General features: G+C 43.3%; 1 long non-coding RNA gene across 4 annotated transcripts in view; it reads left to right on the plus strand.

The window, feature by feature from the left end:
• The first annotated feature begins 3,009 nt into the window (after positions 1 to 3,009).
• LOC130876737 (uncharacterized) overlaps positions 3,010 to 22,184 on the plus strand; it is a 129,326-nt gene continuing 110,151 nt past the window's right edge. For all 4 annotated transcript variants that reach the window (XR_009057351.1, XR_009057349.1, XR_009057350.1 and 1 more), the window contains exon 1: positions 3,010 to 3,064. This is a non-coding gene — a long non-coding RNA (uncharacterized LOC130876737). The remainder of the gene's footprint in view (positions 3,065 to 22,184) is intronic.

A 22,184-nucleotide genomic window follows, 5' to 3' on the forward strand; every position in this document is an offset into this window, starting at 1 on the left:
ATTCCCATCACCCACATGGCTATAATTCCAATTCTAGGAGATCTGATGTTCTCTTCTGAGTTACTTGGGCACCAGGCATTCATGTGATAGGCACCAGGTACCCATGTGGTATACAGATAAAACATTGACACATGTAAAATAATAATAGAAATGATAGATGATACTACAGGGCTCCATATTCAAAGGTTATTGATGTCCAGATGACTGGAGAAAGGCAATTAAAAACTTCTTTTTAGTCCACCTCACCCCAGTCAGATTGCCTGACATCAAGGAAACCAATGGCTACAAAGGCTGGAGAGGACATGGGAGAAGGAGCCTGTACTCACTGCTAGTGGAGTGTAAACTCACACAGCCACCAAGGAGTCAGTAGGGGGGTTCCCCTGTAAGAGCCAAGAGTGAGATGGTCATGGTATAAACCTGAAGGACTAAGTCCATACTTTATAGAGATGTATGCATGTCTATGTGTGTTCTAGGAAGCAGAAGTGGCCTAGACATCCATCAGCAGTTGGGTGGATTTTTTTAAAAAGGAAGTATATATACATAATGGAATTTTATTCAGCTGTGAGGAAAAACAAAATCATGACATATGAAGGAAAATGGCTGCAGTTAGCTAGCGATTATTATATGAAGTAAAATAACCTGGTCCCAGAAATGGCCCAGACACAGAAAGACAAATACCACACATATCTTCTCTTACATGCAGGTCCTAGATCTTCATTGTCGTGTGTGCGTTCGGGATGGCCGTAGGTCTGGAGACTAGAGAGGGAATCATGAGAAGGGGAGAAGGAGAAAAAGGAGGGTGATGGGATACATACGTGTGGCATGAAAACAGGAAGGAGGCTGGGGGTGTGGTGAAGGTGGGGGAGAAAGGCAATGGGCAGAGGGTGGACAGGGAGATGGGGGATCAGCAACAACAGAGTAAATGTGGGAACACCACAACGAAGCCTGCTGCTCTGTGTGCTGCTTTTGTAAGAGAACTTTCTGCCATGGTGCCACCCTGGCAGTCAGTCACATCAGGGCGGAGCTGAATGTCTCCTTCCCAGCCATCGGCTGTCAGAAACTCTCTGAAGTGCACGATGAACTCAGGCTTCACGCTTTCTCTGAGAAGTGCATGGCCCCAGAAGTAGCCCATGTTCTGGGTGAAGAGTGAAGAGCCGTGTGGTCTGAATCAGTGGCAGTGCCAAACAAGGTTTGCCCATGAAGCACGTTATCTTGACCCATGACAGAGTGTGCCTGCTGTTGAGTAAGGGGCAGCATTCTTGTTACAGCCCAAGGGAAGCAGAAGTCAGTTAGAGGGTGCTCTGTGGATGCCAACCTAAGTATTCTCAACTTGGTAAAAAAGGAGAAAAGGATATTCCTGGACTGGCAGATACTCCTGCACCTTGGCAGTTGGGGCCGCAAAGAGCTAACAGAATCTGAAAGCTTTTCAGTCTTTGTAAGGAAGATGATGGGCACCAATATACAATCAGAAAGACCTTAAATGAAGAAGGTGAGAAACCCAGGATCAAAGCGCCCAAGAGTCAGTGTCTTGTTACTCCACATGTACTGCAACACACATCACACATGATGATGAAATGTACTGGACAAGAGCACACTAAGGAAAGCGAGGAGGTTGCAGAATATACTAAACTTCCGGCAGAGAGAATGAAGGAAGCCAAAGAAAAATGCCTGGAACAGACTGCCAAGAAACATAGACTGCCCTAGCCGAGAGATTCTACTTCTGAGTCCAGCCAAAAATAAGTCTTTAAGAGCAACAAATAAGTGATCAGACCTTGAAAAAAAAGGGCACTTATTTATTTTTCTGTAATTTAAAGATTAAATTTCCTTTCTCTTTATTTTAACTGAGTTTTCTATTGATCTAAAGAGAAATGATGGAGGAAGGTCATTGGTTAAAAAATAAAGAAACTGCTTGGCCCTCATAGGTTAGAACATAGGTGGGTGGAGTAAACAGAACAGAATGCTGGGAGGAAGAGGAAGTGAGCTCAGACTTGATAGCTCTCTTCTCTGGGGCAGACGCGATGAAGCTCCGACTCAGGATGGACGTAGGCTAGAATCTTCCTGGTAACCGCACCTTGGGGTGCTACAGAGATTATTAGAAATGGGATAAATTAATATGTGAGAATTAGCCAAGAAGAGGCTAAATATAATGGGCCAGGCAGTGTTTTAAAAGAATACAGTTTGTGCGTTGTTATTTCGGGGCATAAGCTAGCTAGGCGGCCAGGAGCTGGGGCGGCAGGAACACAGCCCGCAGCTCCCACAACATTCTATAATGCCCAAACTATTTTTGTAGTGTTATCAACTGACCGATTGTTTTAGAAGTGACACAAAAAGCTGACAGAATGGAATACGAATGTCTATCACCACCAGAAGAAATGACCGTGAGATGCAATTACCCTGGCTTTTGGAACCAGAGCCAAGGAAAAGCATGCCACTTTAGAAGTGAGAACAGAACGAACGAAATAACATTTGTAAGTGGCATTACCATTCTCAGAATGGTGACTCAGAAGTGATTAAGACGTTTGGCAATGTTAGGGGCAGTGCTGGGGAGATGGCTCAGTGGTAAAAAGCCCATGCAAGCATGTTTGAGTTCAAATCTCTAGCACCCATGTAAAGAGCCAGCGTGACCGTGCATGTGCCTGAAACCCGAACACTGGAAAGAACAGAGACAGGAGGATTGCTGGGATTTGCTGGCCACCAGCCTGGCTCCAGAGCTGGTGAAAGACTTGTCTCAAAGAAATAGGGTAGAGAGCAGTGGGGAATGGTGCTCTTCCCCTTCTGTGACCTCCAAGGGGTGTGCACGTGTGTGTGAACCTGTAAAATGTGCATACACTGTACACACACACACTCATGAAGCCACCCTTGCTTTCATATCGTTTTGTGGCCCAGGGGTGTTACGGTAGTTCCTTCCACTCCTTCAGCCAATAGCTGCTGAGATACCAGCTCATTGGGGCGTGGTCTCTCTCTCTTTAAAAATGCAGCAACTGCCCTCTGCTTGCTCTCTTGCTTCCGGCGACTAGGCTCCTTTCCTGATTGCACAGAGGGCTGTTATCTGGGACGGTGATCTGTAAGTTTTCCCCTTTAAATAAATAACTATTCTATTAATCATCATTCCGAACCAGTGTGGGATTGTTTATGACTTACATCTTCACAGGACCATATGTCCAGGGTTTACTACTAATATCTCAATACAACACACACATACACAGACAGACAGACAGACAGACACACACACACACGTCTAGGGGCATTCCTGTAGTTCAGACTGGCCTTAAATTCCATATGACCTCAAAATTCCAACCCTCCTATCTCTACTTCTCAAGTGTGGGGGTTACAGGCATGCATGGACACGCCCCGTTTTACGTGCTGCTGGGAACTGAACTCAGTGTTTTGTGTCTGCTAGGCAAGTAACTCTATCAGCTGATCTACACCCCTAGCATCTCAGTGTGATTATTATGGAGTTGCTTTTCCATTATCAATGCTATCCTGGTTTGAGGAAAGTTGTTTCATAATTGTTCAGTAACATTTCTAGGTATCTATTCTGCCACAATGTCACACAAAGACTAGCTACTTATGTACTTCCTTTATTTGGGGAAATAAAATGGCAATAGTTTTTCTTATTAACTCTTTCAGTTAATGGAACTTGCGTTCAGATCCTAATCTTAACCCTTGATCTCTGTTCCAGGTCTGCTGTGGGGCTAAGTGGGCCTTGGAGGACGTACATTATCTTCTCAAGGGCATCTGAAGGTCAGCGAGTTGCAGGTTCAGGAGATTCAAGATGGAATGGTTAGGTTTCTACCTGAGGATCCGTGGCCACAGTTTTTTTCTTTCTTTCTAGAGTCAGAACAATCTGTAGGTGCGAGACCTCTCACTTTAAAACTGGAATGTCAAGTGGGTATGGTTACACACCCTCCAATTCCAGTATTCATGAGGTAAGAACAGAAAGACTACTGCTGGGTCAAGGACAGCCTGGTCTACATAGTGAGTTTCGGGCCAGTTGGGGTTACACAGAGAGATTCAGCTTAAAAACAAAACCAAAAAACAGGCATAAAAAGTAAAGTCCACAAGCTAAGAGTCTTCAAATTTAGTAAATCCAGTCTCCCAAACTATGCAGGATTCATGAATATTTTTGAATTAATAACTTATGTGATTTATTGCAATCCTTTGTGGGGTTAGACTATCCTTGAATACTAAAGGATTTCATCATGACTAAGGGGTAAAGTCAATAGACTCATAGCAAGAAAGATTCTTATATAGCATTTTCTAAACATCCACCCGAGGAGATGAAGCACTACTCTACTGACCAAAAGCAATGCACAGTTCATGCCCAAATGCAGGAGGGACTCAGAGCAGGGACCACAGGACCTCCTGCATCTGTCTTCTGCCTTGCCTTGGGGCAGCCAAGTTTTCCTTTGGACACACTGCATCATCTGTTTCCATGATGTCTGTGCACTGTAGTGTGCCACCCCTAAGCAGTTCTCTCAGAATGAGAACCTCCACCCTTCCCTGACTCCATCCCTGGTACCCCATTGCCTAGAAAAAAAAATGGAGGATCCATTAGGACCTGGCTTCTTGCAGTGGAAGGAAGACTCTAATGACATCAAACTGCTCATCATCTTCATCACCTCTCTGTCACAGCCAATGGCTGCTCCAGGGTTTTGGGGGTGTCATTTTGTCCACTCTATGTTCCTCAGTCTTGCAGCTGTCTACCATGGTAGATGACACACAGAACAATGCAGCCGCCATGTTCACTGATTGCTTCTGCCACTGAGCCTCTTCCCCTTCACGGTTTTTACTGCAGCACTGAGCACTTAGCTCCTGCTGGAGGCTAAGGGCCAGAATAGCGGTGACTTCATGGATACTGAGAGTCAGTAAAACACCTTGGGCTTCTATCTGGACTCCACCCTCTGCTGGCTGTGCAGCCTAAGACAGACCACCCCCCTTCATCTCCAACATGACAGTGACAGCAACGGCCCACAGCCTTTTATGCAATCTCAGTGGACAGAACCTTTAATCAATGCCAGGTCCTGTTCATATCACTAGCCAAGTGCTTGCTGGACTGCGATGATCCTCTTCAGTTTCTCCATCTGGGAAGACAGTTTTCTCCCTACCTGACCCACCCCATAAAATGCTCTCCTATGGACTGACATTGGCCAGCCTTGGCCACCCTCTTCATCCTTCCCTGGTATGAGTCTGTATTGAGTGTAGAGGGACGTGGACAGCAACACTGACTGTGGCCCCAGGTTGGAGGTTCAGATGCAGCGCACCACACAGCTGGCACACTGCATGTCACTTGGCTTTTCCAGTATGCTGCGGTTCCATGCATTCATTTCCTTTTACAAAAAGATTTATTTTTTTATTTATGTCTGTGCATCTGTATGTGTGTATGTGTACATGTGTGTGTATCAGGAAAGCCCAGAAGAGGGCGTTCGATTTCCAGAAGCTGGACTCACAAGCTGTTGGGAGTCACTTAGGATGGGTGCTGGGAACTGAACTCATCAAACACTCTTCACCCCTGAGCAATCTCTCCCTCCCGGCATCGATTTCCTTAATGAAAAATTCCATCGACTGTGAAAGTAAGTCCCTTTACTTAGTCAGAATTATTGAATTAGGATCCATTTAGGAAGGTTTTACTTCCACAGGCTTTTTGTGACTCAGTCCAGGCTACCAAATACTGTCAAGGAGAAATTCTGCAGATCTGCCTCTGTGAACGGATCAGCATCCTTTTATATAATGTCATCACAGGGACTGTAGACAGATCCAGGAAAAATGTTTGAAAAGTCTGTTCCCTGGAGTAGATTAAATATTCCTCTTTGTTCTTATTTTATTATATTCGTTGGCTTAGCTCATTTTTTTCTTCCTGAACAAGGTATTTCAGCTCAGTCTCTCTTGACCTCACCATGAATTCTAGACCAGATTTAAAGCCCACACAGCTTGGCAGCTACGAGCCCATGGAGACTTTGAGACTCACAACTCAGTGCCGCTAACACGCTCATCAACCTTGAACGTTCCCTGCCAAGGGAACTCAGAACCTCCCAGGCATGTCCAGCCCTCAGCCTTGTCGGTCACAAGTGGCCAAGGATAGCTGTGGATGTAGCCCAACACAGGGTCACAAACTAAAACCATTCATGATAGATATCTCCTTAAAAACAACTCTATGGAGTGCTTCTCAGACATGGTTTTGTAGACCCAGACCCGTTGCCTCAGGCAAATGACACTGACTCTGTCCTCCTCATTCTTGAGAAAGTCCAGGTTGGCTCTTACCTCTCTTGATATCTTGGGTCACACAGACACACTTCCCTAACCTTTGTCCGCTTCCTTCTTTTCCTCTAGTCTCCCAGAGTCCTCTGCCTCCCTCAGAACCCTAGGCCAGTCTTGCCCACCTGCGGGGAAGCCTCAAACATCACACAAACACAGCTAAACCTTTTAGTCTTTTAAAATAACAGCAGTCTGAACTAAGCCCCTGCTCATCCCTCCATCCTGATGCCTGTATCTCTCTCCATCACTTTCTTGCCAAACTTCATAAAAGAGTTGTCTTTAGCCACAGAGGCCATGTCATCACCTCCCCTTCATCTGTCCAACGATCGTTTGCTGGCTGCTGGTCGCACCGGCTTGCTGACTTGCTTGCCAACCAGGCCAAGGACATCTCTGTTGTGAAATCCAGTCAATACTGCTTAGCCCTTATCTCTCCAGGTTTCCTTTCAGGCTCTGATAATTATTTTTCTCTAGAAAGCTTTCCCTCTCTTGCTCCTCAGACATCCTCTCCCCTAATTTCTTCACACCTCTTTCTTGTTCTATGAACTGCTCCCTGAGAGATATGTTCAATCCTCCAGCTCCAATGGCTCCCCATGTTCACTTTCATGGGAAATGTGGGGTGATTCCTGGCTCACTTTGGCTGCTCCCAAAGACTAGCTCTCTTGAAAGTTTCAGGCTACCGACATCTCCTGTTGTATTCCTGTGGCCCGAGTCTCAGCTAAAATTAGCTCAATATCCCCTCCCAGGTCCTTTGTCCTTTTTTTTTTTAATGTCTGCCCAAGTCCCCCTCAAACCTGAACATTTCTTTTCCTGTCCATCCTTACTCTCTCTTGTCACCATAGATTCATGGATGACTTGAGCAGCATCCTATTAATGCTGCCTTCAGATTGACTCACCAGCAGGCATTGACTGTAGGGCAACCTGTGGACATTAAGACCAAGTCCACATCCACTTTGGAGCCCCATCACACTGTAGGGCAAGATGTGTGGATCTTCTCTCTGTACCCACTCAAGACTTTCTGGACTCACAAGCTTTACCTGCTGGAGTCTTTTCCTTTGCCTGAGTTAAAAAAACTCTCCCCATACTCAGCTGGATCCACCCTTCCCTGGAAGCCACTCTTTAGCTTCACGCCAGACTTGAATGTGTCGCTCTGGTGGCAGGGAACTCTTTCTTCTAGGTCAGGTCCTGAGATTGGCAAGTTTAGGGAGGCCCTGGCATCTGGGAAACAGGCCAGCAAATAAACATAAAGTATCGATTGAATAAGTTCAATGGTAGGAAGGTTTACAGTTGTAAACATTCACGTAAATCATACACAGTGTGAGATAACCCCAGTCTCAAATGGTTTCAAGTTATTCAATTTTGGGACAATCTTGTTGTGGGATTCTCATGGCCCAGCATTGTAACAATGAGGGCCGGCTTGTTGGGGTTTCTGTCCCGCCCAGTACCCCATAGCCAGCAAGCCCCAAAGAAAATCACACAAAGATCTCCGTAAGTTATAAAACTGATTGGCCCATTAGCTCAGGCTACTTATTAGCTCTTGTAACTTATATTAACCCATTATTCTTATCTATGTTACCCACATGGCTCGGTACCTTTTCCAGTCAGGTAGATTACATTCTGCCTCTTTGGTGGTCTGGGCAGGACTCAGGGGAAGAACTTCCTTCTTCCCAGAATCCTCCTGTTCTCATCACCTTGCCTCTACTTCCTGTCTGGTTGACCCGCCTATACTTCCTGCCTGGCCAATCAGCATTTATTCAAAACATGATTTACAGGGGGCTAGAGAGATGGCTCAGAGGTTAAGAGCATTGCCTGCTCTTCCAAAGGTCCTGAGTTCAATTCCCGGCAACCACATGGTGGCTCTCAACCATCTGTAATAAGGTCTGGTGCCCATTTCTGGCCTGCAGACATACACACAGACAGAACACTGTATACATAATACATAAATAAATATTTAAAAAAAACATGATTTACAATACAGACAATTCTCCCACACCACAGCATGAGTGAAACAAATTTTTATTTTGCATGTGTATTTTGTCTGCATATGTATGTGCACTGCATGTGTTCCTGGTGCCTGAGGAGGTCAGAAGAAGACATCAGATTGTCTAGAACTGGAGTTGTGGATGACTATAAGCCACTATGCAGGTGCTGGGAACCAAACCTGGGTCCTCTGCAAGAATGTCAAGTGCTCTTAACTTCTGAGGCCATCTCTCTAACCCACAGGCACACAATTTTTTAAAAATTTAATTTTATATGTCTGTTCTTTGAGAGTTTCATACATTATATGATGCATTTTTATATTTATTTTTTATATTTATTTGCTTTAAAATTATTTTAATTCAATATATTTTGACCATATTCTTCCTGCTCCCATAGCTTCCCTCAGATTCCCACCTCTCTACTCACCCAACCTCAAAAACAACTCCACACCAAAACCAACAATCAAACAAACACAAAACAAATAAAAAAATACCAAGACAAATAACAACAAAAGAAAGCACACAAAACATGGAGTCTGTTTTGTGTGGGCCAACTATAACTGAGCATGGGGTCTGCCCTAGAGTGTAGTTCCTATACCTCATGCCACAATATTGGAGAAAACCAGTTTTTCTCTTCTCCAGCAGGCATCACATGCACATTGAAAATAGCTATTTGGTCAGGGTGGAATTTTTGTGCCCATCCCCCCTTCTCCACACTGGGTTTTGTCTGATTTGAACTTTTGCAGATTTCATGCATGTTGTCACAACTCCTGTGAGTTCATGTGTGCATCAGCCCTGATGTGTCTGGAAGACATTGTTTCCTTGGTCACCCACCCACCACCTCTGGCTCCTACAGTCCTTGCAACTCCTCTTTCACTTTGATCCTGATTCTTACGGGGAGGGGTTGATAAAGACAATTTCTTTCTCTCTTTACATATTTTCCAGTTGAGGGTCTTTGTGTTCCCATCTACTGCATAAAAAAAGCTTCTCTGGTAAAGGCTGAGTGAGTCACTGATCGTTAGGTATAGAAAAATATTATTAGGAGTAATTTTATTGCTATGTTCCTTTGGCAGAATAATAGTAGGTTTTCCCCTAGGACTCACAAACTATCTAGTCTCATGTTCTTGTCACATTTAGGAGTATCAGGTATGAGTTACAACTCGTAGAGTGAGCCCTAAAAAATAAAAAAAGTGATTGGTTACTTCCATGTTACTTGTGCCACTATTGCACCAGTATATTTTGCATATTGGTTTCAGGGTCCCAACCTCTCCCCATTTAATCCTCCTAGTTTCAACCTTATCTCTTTACAACACAGTGCTCTGCTTCCCTTTCATTGGAAGATCTCCTTCCTCATCCTTGTCCTTTACTAGCTACCTAACCTCTGTGGTTATTCTAAATGAAACACACACATATAAAGCTTCAAAGCTAACATTCACATTTAAGATTAAACATGTAATGTCTGTCTTTCAGGGTCAGGGTTACCTCACTCAGAATGATTCTTTCTTGCTCCATCCATTTACTTTCAAATTTCACTTTTCATAATAGCTGAATAATGTTCTATTGTGTAAACATACCATATTTCCATTATCCATTCATCAACTGGTAAACATCTAGGCTATTCCCAGTTTCTGGCTGTTCAGACTAAAGCAACAATGAGCATGGATAAGCAAATATCTCCTTGGTAGAAGGTAGAGTCCTTTGGGTATATGCCTAAGACTAATATGGCTGGATCTTATGTTAGATTGGTTTTCAGCTTTTTGAGGAACCTCAATAGTGGCTTTACAGTTTGGGCTTTTACCAGCAATAAATAAGTGTCTCTCCCACTTCTGTATTCTCACCAGCATGTTCTGATGAGTTCAAACTTATTCCCTATGTTTTCTTCTATCAGATTTGGGGTATTTAGTCTTATTTTGAGGTCTTTGATCCATTTGGAGTTTAGTATGTGCAGAGTGATAGATATGGATCTGTTTACATTCTTGTCCATGCTATATCCAGTTTGACCACAACAATTGTTTAAGATTATGTCTTCTCCAGTATGTGTGTGTTTGCTTTGTTGTCAAAAGTCAGACATTTGTAGATGTGTAGAGTTGTGTTCAGGTCTCCAGTTCTAATTATTTGCTCAGCTTGTTTGTTTTATGTCAATATTGTGTGATTTTTTATTACTGTAGCTCTGCAGTACACTTGAAATCAGGGATGGCAAGACCTCCAGAAGTCCTTCTCTTATTTGTTTTAGCTAACCTTGATGTGGGAAGGTCATTTGTGTATCTGTTGCTCTCATTGGCTAATTAATAAAGAAACTGCTTGGCCTGATAGGTCAGAACGTAGGTGGGTGGAGTAAACAGAACAGAATGCTGGGAAGAAGAGAAGTGAGAGCAGACTGCCATGGAGCCAGCCACCAGGTCAGACATGCTGAATCTTTCCCGGTAAGCCACTACCTTGTGGTGCTACACAGATTATTAGAAATGGGTTAATCAATATGAGAGTTAGCCAAGAAGAGGCTAGATATAATGGGCCAAGCAGTATTTAAAAGAATACAGTTTCTGTGTTATTATTTCCGGGGCTAAGCTAGCCGTGAGGGACGAAAAGCAGGCCTGCTCGCCTCATCACTATAGTGTCTCACTATGTAGCTCTGTCTGTCATGGAACTCACTATGTAGACCAGTTGGCCTCAAACTCACAGAATTCTACTTTCCTTTGCCTTCTGAGTATGGGATGAAGGACATGCACCATCACACCTGGCATTCCAGGTTTTTGATGTTGATGTTCGACGATATGAACTTGCCTCTTAGAATTGCCTTCATTATGCCTCATATGAAATATGCCATGTTTTTATTTTCACTGAGCTCTAAAAAATTTAATTTCCATTTTGTAGCTGTGTGTGTTTGTGTTGTTATGTGCATGTGAGTGCCTGCCCACAAAGGTCAGTAGAGAGTGTCAGATCCTCTGTAGCTAGAGCTAGTGGGGGGGGGCTGTGAACCACAATATGGGTGCTGGGAATCAAGCACAGGTCCTCAGAAATAGCAACCAGTGCTCCTAACCACTGGAAAACATCTCTCCAGCCCTAATTTCCTTTTTTAAAATTTATGCCTTGACCCAATTTACATTCGTGAATGAGTTGTTCAGCTTCTGTGAGTCTGTATACTTTCTATCTATTGTTGTTGATACCCAGCTTGACAGAAAAAGGAAAATGACCAAATAGAATGTAGACACTAACTCGATTCTATTGTATCTGTTAAAAGATGTGCTTCGTGGCTTAACATGTGACCAGTGTTAGGGGGCCGGCAGCTGCTAAGAAGAAAGCGAGCTCCCGAGTGTTTGGGTGGAAGGCTATGCGGGTGCCTGTCAGGTTTATCTATTTTATGACATTATTTAACTCCAGCACTTCCGTTTAGTTTTTCTCTGGATGATCTGTCTCTGGTGAGAGTGGGGTATTATTGTCACTTGCTATCTCTGTGTTAGGACCACTGTGTGATTTCAGCTGCATTAGTGTTTCTTTGATGAACTTAAGTGCACTTGCATTTGGGGGCCATACAGTTTCAGAATTATAATATTCTCTTGGTGAATTTTCCATTTAACGATTATGGAGTGTCCTTCACTACCTCTTCTGACTAGTTTTGACTTGAAATCTATTTTGTCAGATGTTAGAATCGCTGTGCCTGCTTTCTCTTGTTTCCATTTTCTTAGAATAAGCCTTTCCATCCTTTTACCATAAGGTGATATCTGTCCTTGATGGTGAGGTGTGTTTCTTGGATGCATCAGAAAGATGGACCTTGTTTTCTAATTCAGTCTTTCAGTTTGTGTCTTTTTACTAGGGAATTGAGATAATTAGTGTTGAGGGTTATTATTGAACAGTATTATTAATTTCTGTTATTGTGTTTTCCCTCCCTTTTGATGAACTGTTCTGGAATTATTTTTTCTTTTTATCTTCTTGGGTATAGTTAACCTCTTCATTCTTAAGTTTTCCTTCTAGTACCCTTTGTAGAGTTGGATTGGTGAATAGAAATTGTCTAATTATTTTTTTATCATGAAATGTTTTTCTTTTTCTGTCAACTGTGATTGATAGTTTTGCTGGATATAGTTATTTGGACTGGTGATATGGGATTCACCTCTGTATGCTGTGTATATGTTTTATTTCCACTGGTTAACAAAGAATTTACTTTGGCCTATGGCAGGGTAGAATATAGCAAGGCTGGAAATCCAAGCAGAGATGGGGGGGAAAGAAGGTGGAGTCAGGCTGACTTCATGTAGCTGCCAAAGGAGAAAGATGCCAGGACCTTACCAGTTAGTCACAGCCTTGTGACAATACACAGATTAATAGAAATGGGTTAATTTAAGATATAAGAGCTAGGTAGGAATAAGCCTCAGCTCTTGGCCAAGCAATGTTCTAATTAATATAGTTTATGTGTGATTATTTGGGTTTGGGTGGCCAGGAAATGAAGGTACAGACTGTTTACAGACTGGCATCTGTGTTCTTTTAGAACGTGTAGAACATCCATCCAGGTCCTTCTAGTTTTCAGTCTCCACTGAAAGACTGTTGTTATTCTAATGGACCTGCCTTTATATGTGCTTGGTCTTTCTCCTTTGCTGCTTTTTAATATACTTTCTTTGTTCTATATATTTAGTGTTTTGATTATTCTGTGTGGTGTGGAGTTTCCTCACCCTCTGGTCCTTTCTCTTTGGTGTTCTGTAAATCTTGTGTGTCTTGATAGGCATCTCTTTCTTCAGTTTAGTGAAATTTTCTTCTATAATTTTGTTAAGAAATATTTTCTGTGCCTTTGGCCTTTGTTTCTTCTCCTTCCTCTATACCTATTATTCATAAGTTTGGAATTTTCATAGTGTCCCATATTTCCTGGTGTTTTGTGCCTGGATTATTTTTTTTAAGATTTAATATTTTTTTTAAAAAAAAAAAAAAGAGAGAGAAGATTTAACATTTTTATTTGACTGGGTTACCCAGTTTTTTTTAAGACCTGAAATTCTCTATTCCATGTAGTAGTAGTGTAAATGAGAATGACCCCCATGAGTTCATATATTTGAATACTTGATCCCTAGTTGGTGAAACTGCTTGGGAAGGATTAGGAGGCGTGGCCTTGTTGTAGGAGGTCTGTCTCTGAGGGTTTTGAAGTTTCAAAAGCCCATTCTACTTCCAGTTAGCTCTCTCTGGTTCCTGCTTGTGGACTGGAATGTAAGTTCTCAGCCACTGTTTCAGCACACTGTGTCTGCCTGTTGTCATCTTCCCGCTTCCACGATGGTCAGCACATCGTCCCTGCTTGTTGCCATCCTCCTGCTTCCACCATGGCCACAGACTCTAACCCCCTGGAACTGTGAAGTTGCTTTGGTCATGGGGTTTTGTCATGGCAATAGAGAAGTAACTATGACACATGCCTTTTACCCTATTGTTGAGGCTTACCTCTGAGTTTTGTTGTTTGACTTCCCGAGTTATTATTTTGTTTTGGCTTTTCTCTAGTGATTCTATTTCTTTGTTAAATTCTACCTTTATGTCTTGAAAAGATCTCACTATTTCAATCAGTCTTTTTTTTGTGTGTTTTTACATTCTTCATTGAAGCATTTATTCATATCCTTTTTAAGTCCTTGAGCATATTAATAATTGATATTTTGAAGTTCTGTCTTGTGCCTCAGCTGAACTGCTTTTCTCTGGGTCTATTATAAGAAGGCTGCTGGCTTCTGGAGGACGCGCATTATCTTGTGTTTTTATGCTTGGATCTAGGCCTCTGGAGTGATGACATTTGTGGTGTTGCTTGGTGTAGAGATCTGGTTTCGCCTTCACTGGGTGGGTGTCTTGTTATTTGGTTACGGTTGCCTCAGTTTGACAGATTGTAAACGAGAAGAACAATGCTTATTTTCAGTCTTGGGTTCACTCTGGGTTTTAGGGTTCAGGCTCTGACTAACCTCAGCTCTAAGGTTCTGGATGGAGCTCTGGGTTCAGACGCCAAGCAGTCCAAGATGGATGCAGTGGTTGGCTGACTGATGGGCTATCAGTCTGGCTCCATGAAGGGTGGTGGAGGCAGAACTAGAGGTTCCCTGGCTCTGGTCACAGTTGGCAACAAATCCGAAGGGGATTCAGATGGGCTAGAAGGAGAGGCTGAGGAAGAGAGCTGTGTGGCCCCTGGTAGAGAGCAGTTCTGCAGTTAGCAGTGAATCACAGATGGATGGAGATGGCCTAGGAGGAGTGAGTGGATCTGGATAGTGAAGTATACAATATATTTTGATTACATCCACCCCAGTCCTCCTTGCAACTTCTCCCAGACCCCCAGTTTTCCCCCTCTCAATATATTCTCTTCTTTTTCTTTTTCATTATAACACACCAAGTCCAATTCGTATTTCTTAAATATGTATGAGTTCAGGGCCACTTCCTGGAGCAGAAGCAATCTAGGAGAAGCCACACTCCTGAAGCAAACAGACTCTTTCTTTTCCTAGGAGCCATCAGCTGCCAATGGCTCTCAGCTCTTATGAGTCCCCCATCCATCCACGCTGGAACTTTGGCGGCTTGATTCTGTGTAGGCAACTACACCTGCGATGAATTCCTTAGTGTAGCAGCTTCATTATGTTCACAGGCCACTGTCTTGTCCCTGTCCTCACTGACTTCCAGCTCTTCTGCCTTTTGGCGTCCTCCTCGCCAAGAGTCCTCAAGCCTAAGTGGCATAGTTTTCAACTTCTGGTAGCTTCATGGCTTGAAGGGAAGACAGGGAACCAGATATCAAGTCTGTGTACAGCAATAGCTAGACACAACTCCATGCAAGTCACTCAACCACTTTGACTCTTTGTTTCTACATTATAAAAATGGTAATTAATAATAGAAGCAGCCTTCCACAGCTTCGAATGCAAAAAAATAAGCACAAAGGTATTTTGTGAACTGTAAAGCCATTGGTCAAAATGGGGGGAAACGCTATAGTTGCAGGTCTCTTCTTGAGAGCATTAAGAAGCAGCATACTCATGAGATATCTGAGTCATATTTTTCTCTTTCCTAAATCTTAATGAAATGTGTAGTTTCTGTGGTAACAGTCAGATCTTGTAAACTCTTATTTCTTTCCTTTTTGGAGACACCAAATGGTCAAAAGGCGATGTCACTTATTTTAAAATATCTTTTGTAAAAAAAGAATTAGAAAAATTAGAATTTACATTTTAGGAAATAAATATAAAATAGCTTGGGCATCATCATCATTATCATCATTATTATTATTAACCATTATTATTACAAGTTCTCACTCTATAGACCTGGCTAATTGAACTTGCTGTGTAGACCATCCTGGCCTCAAACTCCGAGAGACCCACCTTCTTTGCTTTCTGAGTGCTAAGATTAAAGACATGCACCACCATGCCCAACTATTTTTAAATTTTATTATAAGTTATGTGTGTGCTTTTGGGAGGGACAGTGTGTAGATGCCACCGTGGGTGTCTGGAAGTCAAAGGACTGTTTGTTAGAGTAGAATCTCTCCTTTCACCACATGGGTTCTGGAGGTCAAACTCAGGTCACCAGACTGGGCAGCTCCTTTACCCGCTGAACTGTCTCCCTGACCCGTGGGCTTTACTTTACAACAGGCAGGGACCAATTGCATATGCTTTTGATATCTAGTGTCTGTGATGGTGTTTACGGCTTTCTCCAAAGGGTGAACGTGGCAAAGGAGAGTCTGGTCTATAAGACTGAGCTGGGATGGAGGGAAGATTAAAGGAGAGTCAGATGGGAATGGCCGAGCTGGGTCGGGTCTTTTGATTTCTAGCATCCATTTCCGTTCTCCAAAGACACACATTTGTTTCTTCTGTGGGACAGAGAACACCTGCCTTCCATTCTCAGTTTCCAAACTGGAGATGATGCATTCTGGTATAGGCATGTGGCTCAACCTGCCAATCAAAGCATCCTATTCTGCTCTCTAGGATGGGCAGATGACCAGATGAGGGTCAATGGATATTTTAGATTGCATGTGTGCGCACGTGTACACATACACACACACACACATACATACGTACACGTACATGTGAGCTTGTGTGCCATGGGTAGATATTAGAAGATAGATTTTAGGAGTCAGTGCTCCCTCCACCATGTTCTGGGGGGCGACCTCAGGCAATCAGATTGCTGCCTGGTACCTTATAAGCAGAGCTGTCTCGTCAGTCCTGTTATGTCCTGAGTTAAGTCCTGTATGATCTGAACCGAGTGATGGGGAGGGCTCTGAATGTAGGGCTGTAGCCAGGGCAACCAAACTGCCTTATGTCATTGTTTGCTGACTTGCCTGATATTTGTGGAGAAAACTGAGAATCAAAGAACCACCGTAGATTTGGACACTGTCTCCGAGATTATTTAAAAGTGGGGACAGGCCCGGGAGACTCTTGGGAAATCCTTTTAACCCTGAGGTCCCGGAAATGTACAAATGCACTCAAGGACTGTAACCCCATACCTCCAGTAATGCTGAAAAAAAAATCCTCATCTGGATGTGAGTCAACCGCCAGCCAAAGCTTCACCGCTGGCTTTGCTTTTGGTGTCAAATTGTAGCCCTCCTCTTTCATCTTCCCCAGCAATTCCTTCTGTTTTTCATTTCTCTTGATTTCTTTCTTTGGGCTTTTGATCTGTTTTCTATTGTTATCATCCAGGCATTTCATGCCTGAACTTTCCAAGTCCCTGTAATCCAACCATAACAACATCTGGGATTTGTGGTTGTGTGTTAGCATTAACTCCTCTTGATGCACCGGGAGCAGGCTGATTCTTTTATATCTTGTTCCATGAAGCTGATTTTCCTCCAACCCTTAGCCTCGGGATTTTCCAAGGAACTTTCCAAGGTGGGCAGGATACAAGGCGAGCTCTTGGGGGAACTGGCTTTGCCATTTTATCTTGCTTGTTTTCCACCGTTGATGGGCTTCACATGGCTTATCCTTTGACAGCTGACTCCTTGGGATGCTACTTCTACATCTCAGATTGGCTTGCGGACAAGCCTGCGGTGCATTTTCTCAACTGATTGATATGGAAGGGTCCATCTCACTGTGGGTGGTGCCACCTCTGGGCTGGTGCTCCTGGGTGCTATAAGAAAAGCAGGTTGAGCCGGGCGGTGGTGGCGCACGCCTTTAATCCCAGCACTCGGGAGGCAGAGGCAGGCGGATCTCTGGGAGTTTGAGGCCAGCCTGGTCTACAAGAGCTAGTTCCGGGATGGGCACCAAAACTACAGAGAAACCCTGTCTCGAAAAACCACTCTGCTGGAGAGGTTGTGGAGAAAGGGGCACACTCATCCATTGCTGGTGGGAATGCAAACTTGTGCAACCACTTTGGAAAGCAGTGTGGCGGTTTCTCAGGAAAGTCGGGTTCAACCTACCTCTCGACCCAGCAATACCACTATTGGGAATATACCCAAGAGATGCCCTAACATACAACAAAAGTATATGCTCAACTATGTTCATAGCAGCATTGTTTGTAATAGCCAGAACCTGGAAACAACCTAGATGCCCTTCAATGGAAGAATGGATGAAGAAAGTATGGAATATATACATATTAGAGTACTACTCAGCAGTAAAAAACAATGACTTCTTGAATTTTGCATACAAATGGACAGAAATTGAAAACACTATCCTGAGTGAGTTAAGCCAGACCCAAAAAGAGGAACATGGGATGTACTCACTCATATTTGGTTTCTAGCCATAAATAAAGGACATTGAGACTATAATTCGTGATTCTAGAGAAGCTAAATAAGAAGGTGAACCCAAAGAAAAATATATAAGCATCCTCCTGAATATTAACCTTCATCAGGCGATGAAAGAAGACAGAGACAGAGACCAACATTGGAGCACTGGACTGAAGTCTCACGATCCAAAGGAGGAGCAGAAGGAGAGAGAGCACGAGCAAGGAACTCAGGACCGCGAGGGGTGCACCCACACACTGAGGCAATGGGGATGTTCTATCGGGAACTCACCAAGGCCAGCTGGCCGGGGTCTGAAAAAGCATGGGACAAAACCGGTCTCGCTGAACATAACGGACAATGAGGACTACTGAGAACTGAAGAACAATGGCAATGGGTTCTTGATCCTATTGCACGTAATGGCTTTGTGGGAGCCCAGGTAGTTTGGATGCTCACCTTAATAGACCTGGATGGAGGTGGGTGGTCCTTGGACCTCCCACAGGGCAGGGAAACCTGCTTGCTCTTTGGGCTGAGGAGGGAGGAAGACTTGATTCGGGGAGGGGGGGGAATGGGAGGTGGTGGCGGGGAAGAGGCAGAAATCTTTAATAATTAAATTAATTAATTAATTAATTAATAAAAAAAGAATTAATAAAAAAAAAGAAAGAAAAGAAAAGCAGGTTGAGTAAGCCGTGAGGAGCAAGCCAGTAAGCAGCATTCCTCCATGGTCTCTGCTTCAGGCCCTGCCTCCAGGTTCCTGCCCTATCTGAGTTCCTGCCTTGTCTTCCCTCAGTAAAGAACTGTGATGTGAGACTATACTGTATTCAACCCTTTCTTCCCCAAGTTTTTTTGGTCATGGTGTTTTATCACAGCAATAGACATCCTAAGTAAGACACTCAGCAAGCATTTACCCTTTGAGTAATCTTTCCAGTCCCCAAATCTCCACTCTATGCCAGCTAGTTGTGTGTAGACAGTCCCCCGAGCTCCCCGACTCCCAGTTTCTCTGGAATAGGGTAAAGACACTGACTTTTATAGGAAAGGATTCTCACAGGGATCATACTGAAATACATCAATTCACGGAAAGCATCAGTGCGGTGCAGCACAATACATAGCCATGGATTCCACATCTGGGAAGTCAACCAACTGTACATGGAAAATAATTTCAAAATGAAATCGCATCTGTCCCATTTAAGGATGAGCAATCCATAGTCATGAATGTTCTGTACCTTGATCATCTGTGGGTCTCTGTAGCTCCTTCTACTGCGAAAAGAAGCTTCCCTCATGGCGACTGACTGATGCACTAATCTATGAGTATAATAAAAAGTCATTAAGAGTTGATTTAATACCATGTCCATTTAGCACGTCCACTAGAACCTATACTTTATTTGGCCGCGGGTTCCTGGCCCAATAATGGCGCTAGATATAGATTTCAACTTGTGCAGCAGGCTGTAGATCTGGCCAGGAAGTGGTTTGTTGGTCCCATTCCAGTCACGGCACTGCTGCACCAGTGGGCGTGTCTTACCCGGCTGTGAACGACTACCAGGAGACTGTTTTCTGGAAACATCGGGGCAGTCAGCGGTGCGTGAAATTCATAGCAGTTGAGACAGCGTGAACAAGCCCCGGGCAAGCTCAATACAGGCAAAATTATAGTGTAGAGAGGAAAGACAGGCATGAAGTCCCGCCCCCACCTAGCTAACAGCTGCTGAGACAGGGAGAGTTTTCCTGGTGGACAAACCACTCTGCAGGAAAGAACTCGCAGCCAAGGGTATGTGGGCAGCGCAAACTATGCTCGATGAGTTAAAAAAGGAGGGTACCCAAAGATGAGTGGGTATGGAAATGGGAAAATGGGGAAATGGGTCTAGCAGGAGCAAGGTAAGGGATGAGTATGATCAAAATGTATAAAATTCTCAAGGAACTGATAAAAGATGAGCAGAAATCAATTTTAGAAATGAGAAAAAAAGACATTTAATCTGTATTGGAAATATACTCCCCCTGTCATTATTCCTCCAAATAGTGTGTGTGTGTGTGTATATATATATATATATTGCATTGGGCCAGGTATTATAAGCAATACAAATGTCACTGAAAGTACACAGAAAGATGTATTAGATTTTATCCAGTTATGGTATCATTTTATATAAGGGACTTCAATATCTGTGGACTGTGGTGTTCTTGGGAGACCTACAGATGTCATCACTTTAGGACACTTAGGGTGGCTGGACCTGGCTCAAAGTTCACCTTGGCATGAAGGAACAGAGTCACCTCCACCTCAGTCACCTTTATTTGGGCAGCATGGAAACAACCACAGCCAGGGAAGTGGTCATATCTTCTGCTGTGCGGTCCTGTGCATCCAGAACTTGGTTCTAAGCTATGATGCTATGACCCAGTTTGGCTTGGTCCTAAGTTCTACTAGCCCCATTTTCAAAGGTCTGGGGGATATTATGTAGAAAGGATGTATATAAATATGTGTGTGTGTAGGAAGGATATATTATAAAGATATAGAGTGATATAGATGATATACACTATATATCCTTTAGATATATATCTATATTATATGTATACACATTCTTTCTAGTATTCACAGAAATGAATAATGATAAAACATCTGTCCTCATTTGTTACCTACGGCAATTCTCATGACAACAGTAGCTGGTCCACAGTTTGGTAGCTATTGATCTCATTGATCTCACTCAGTCTCACTCTCTCATAGCAAAGCTAAGCAGTTCATGCAAGGGCAATTTGAAAGCAACAGAGATGGGACAAGCAGCCTGATTCTACCTTGTCATCCATTCATTTTTATTTCCTCAAAGAAACATGGTATTGTCGCAGCTCTGTCTCTTGCCAGTTCTGTGTCCTTGACCGTGTTACTTCCCTTCACTTGTGTTCCCGTTCGTATAATGAGGGTGGAGGATGGGGGCCATCATATATCCTTCATAGAAGTGTTATCCGGATTAAATTTATTCATATGCACTGTTTAGGCCAAGGCCTGGTAGGTAAGTATGTAGTGATAGAAAGATAGATGGATGGATAGATAGATAGATAGATAGATAGATAGATAGATAGATGGATAGATGGATTGATAGATCATAGGTAATAGATGATTGATGGATAAGTAGATGATTGACAGCAGATAATTAATGGATGAATAGATGATATATATTACACACGATAGATTATGACAGGTGGATCTATAGATAGATGATATGGAAGTGATAGACAGAGCACAGACGTTTTTGTTAAACAAACAGGATATGATATGTTGTATCAGGAAGTGTGTGTTTATAGTTCATAGTCTCTGGGGGAGGAATTCAGACTGTTCAGAGGAGGGGCACTCCTGAGCCAATCATCTGTGGCCAGGGGATGGGGTCAGATGTTGGAAAATGGCTCTACTCACAAGTATTACGTGTAAGGGTGTGAGCAGCATAGGGGAAGGGAGAAAAGGGGGAAAGCTGAGGATCCTGACCCCTCGGACTTGCAGAATTTTCTCTCTTTGACACTGGAAACAGCATCTATTCTGCTAATGTTTAATATTGAATTCTGTATACGTGTGTCTAAGTACATGTGTATGTGGGCATACGTGTGTGTGTGTGTGTGTGTGTTCGTGCGCACGCGCGCATGCATGCTCGCGCACATGTGTAGGTCGGAGAATAACCTCAGGTGTTATCCCTCAGGTGTTATCTACCTTGTTTCCTGAAACAGGGTCTATCATCAACCTAGGGTTTACCAATTAGGCTATACAGCACTTGGAACCCGTCTGCCTCCTCCTGTGCAGTACTGAGGGTTACAAGAGTGGGAAACCCATGCTCAGTACTCAGTCTTGTTCGGCAGTGGCTCAGAGAGTTGAACTCAGGTCTGGTTGAGATCTGTCCCTGCCTCTAAGCTTGATTTTTTTTAAATATTTTTTATTGGTTTTTTATTAAGCTCTACATTTTTCTATGCTCCCCCTGCCTCTCCCCTCCCCTTCAACCCTCTTCCAAGGTCCCCATGCTCCCAATTTACTCAGGAGATCTTGTCTTTTTCTACTACCCATGTAGATTAGATCCATGTATGTCTCTCTTAGGGTCCTCATTGTTGTCTAGGTTCTCTGGGATTGTGATTTGTAGATTGGTTTTCTTTGCTTTATGTCTAAAAGCCACTTATGAGTGAGTACATGTGATAATTGCCTTTCTGGGTCTGGGTTACCTCACTCAAAATGATGTTTTCTCGCTCCACCCATTTGCCTGCAATTTTTTCCTGCTGTGTAGTACTCCATTGTGTAAATGTACCACATTTTCTGAGAAATCGTCACACTGACATCCAAAGGGACTTACCAGCTTGCACTCCCACCAGCAATGGAGGAGTGT

The sequence above is a fragment of the Chionomys nivalis genome, chromosome 7 (genome assembly GCF_950005125.1).
Source record: "Chionomys nivalis chromosome 7, mChiNiv1.1, whole genome shotgun sequence".
Classification (NCBI taxonomy): Eukaryota; Metazoa; Chordata; class Mammalia; order Rodentia; family Cricetidae; genus Chionomys; species Chionomys nivalis.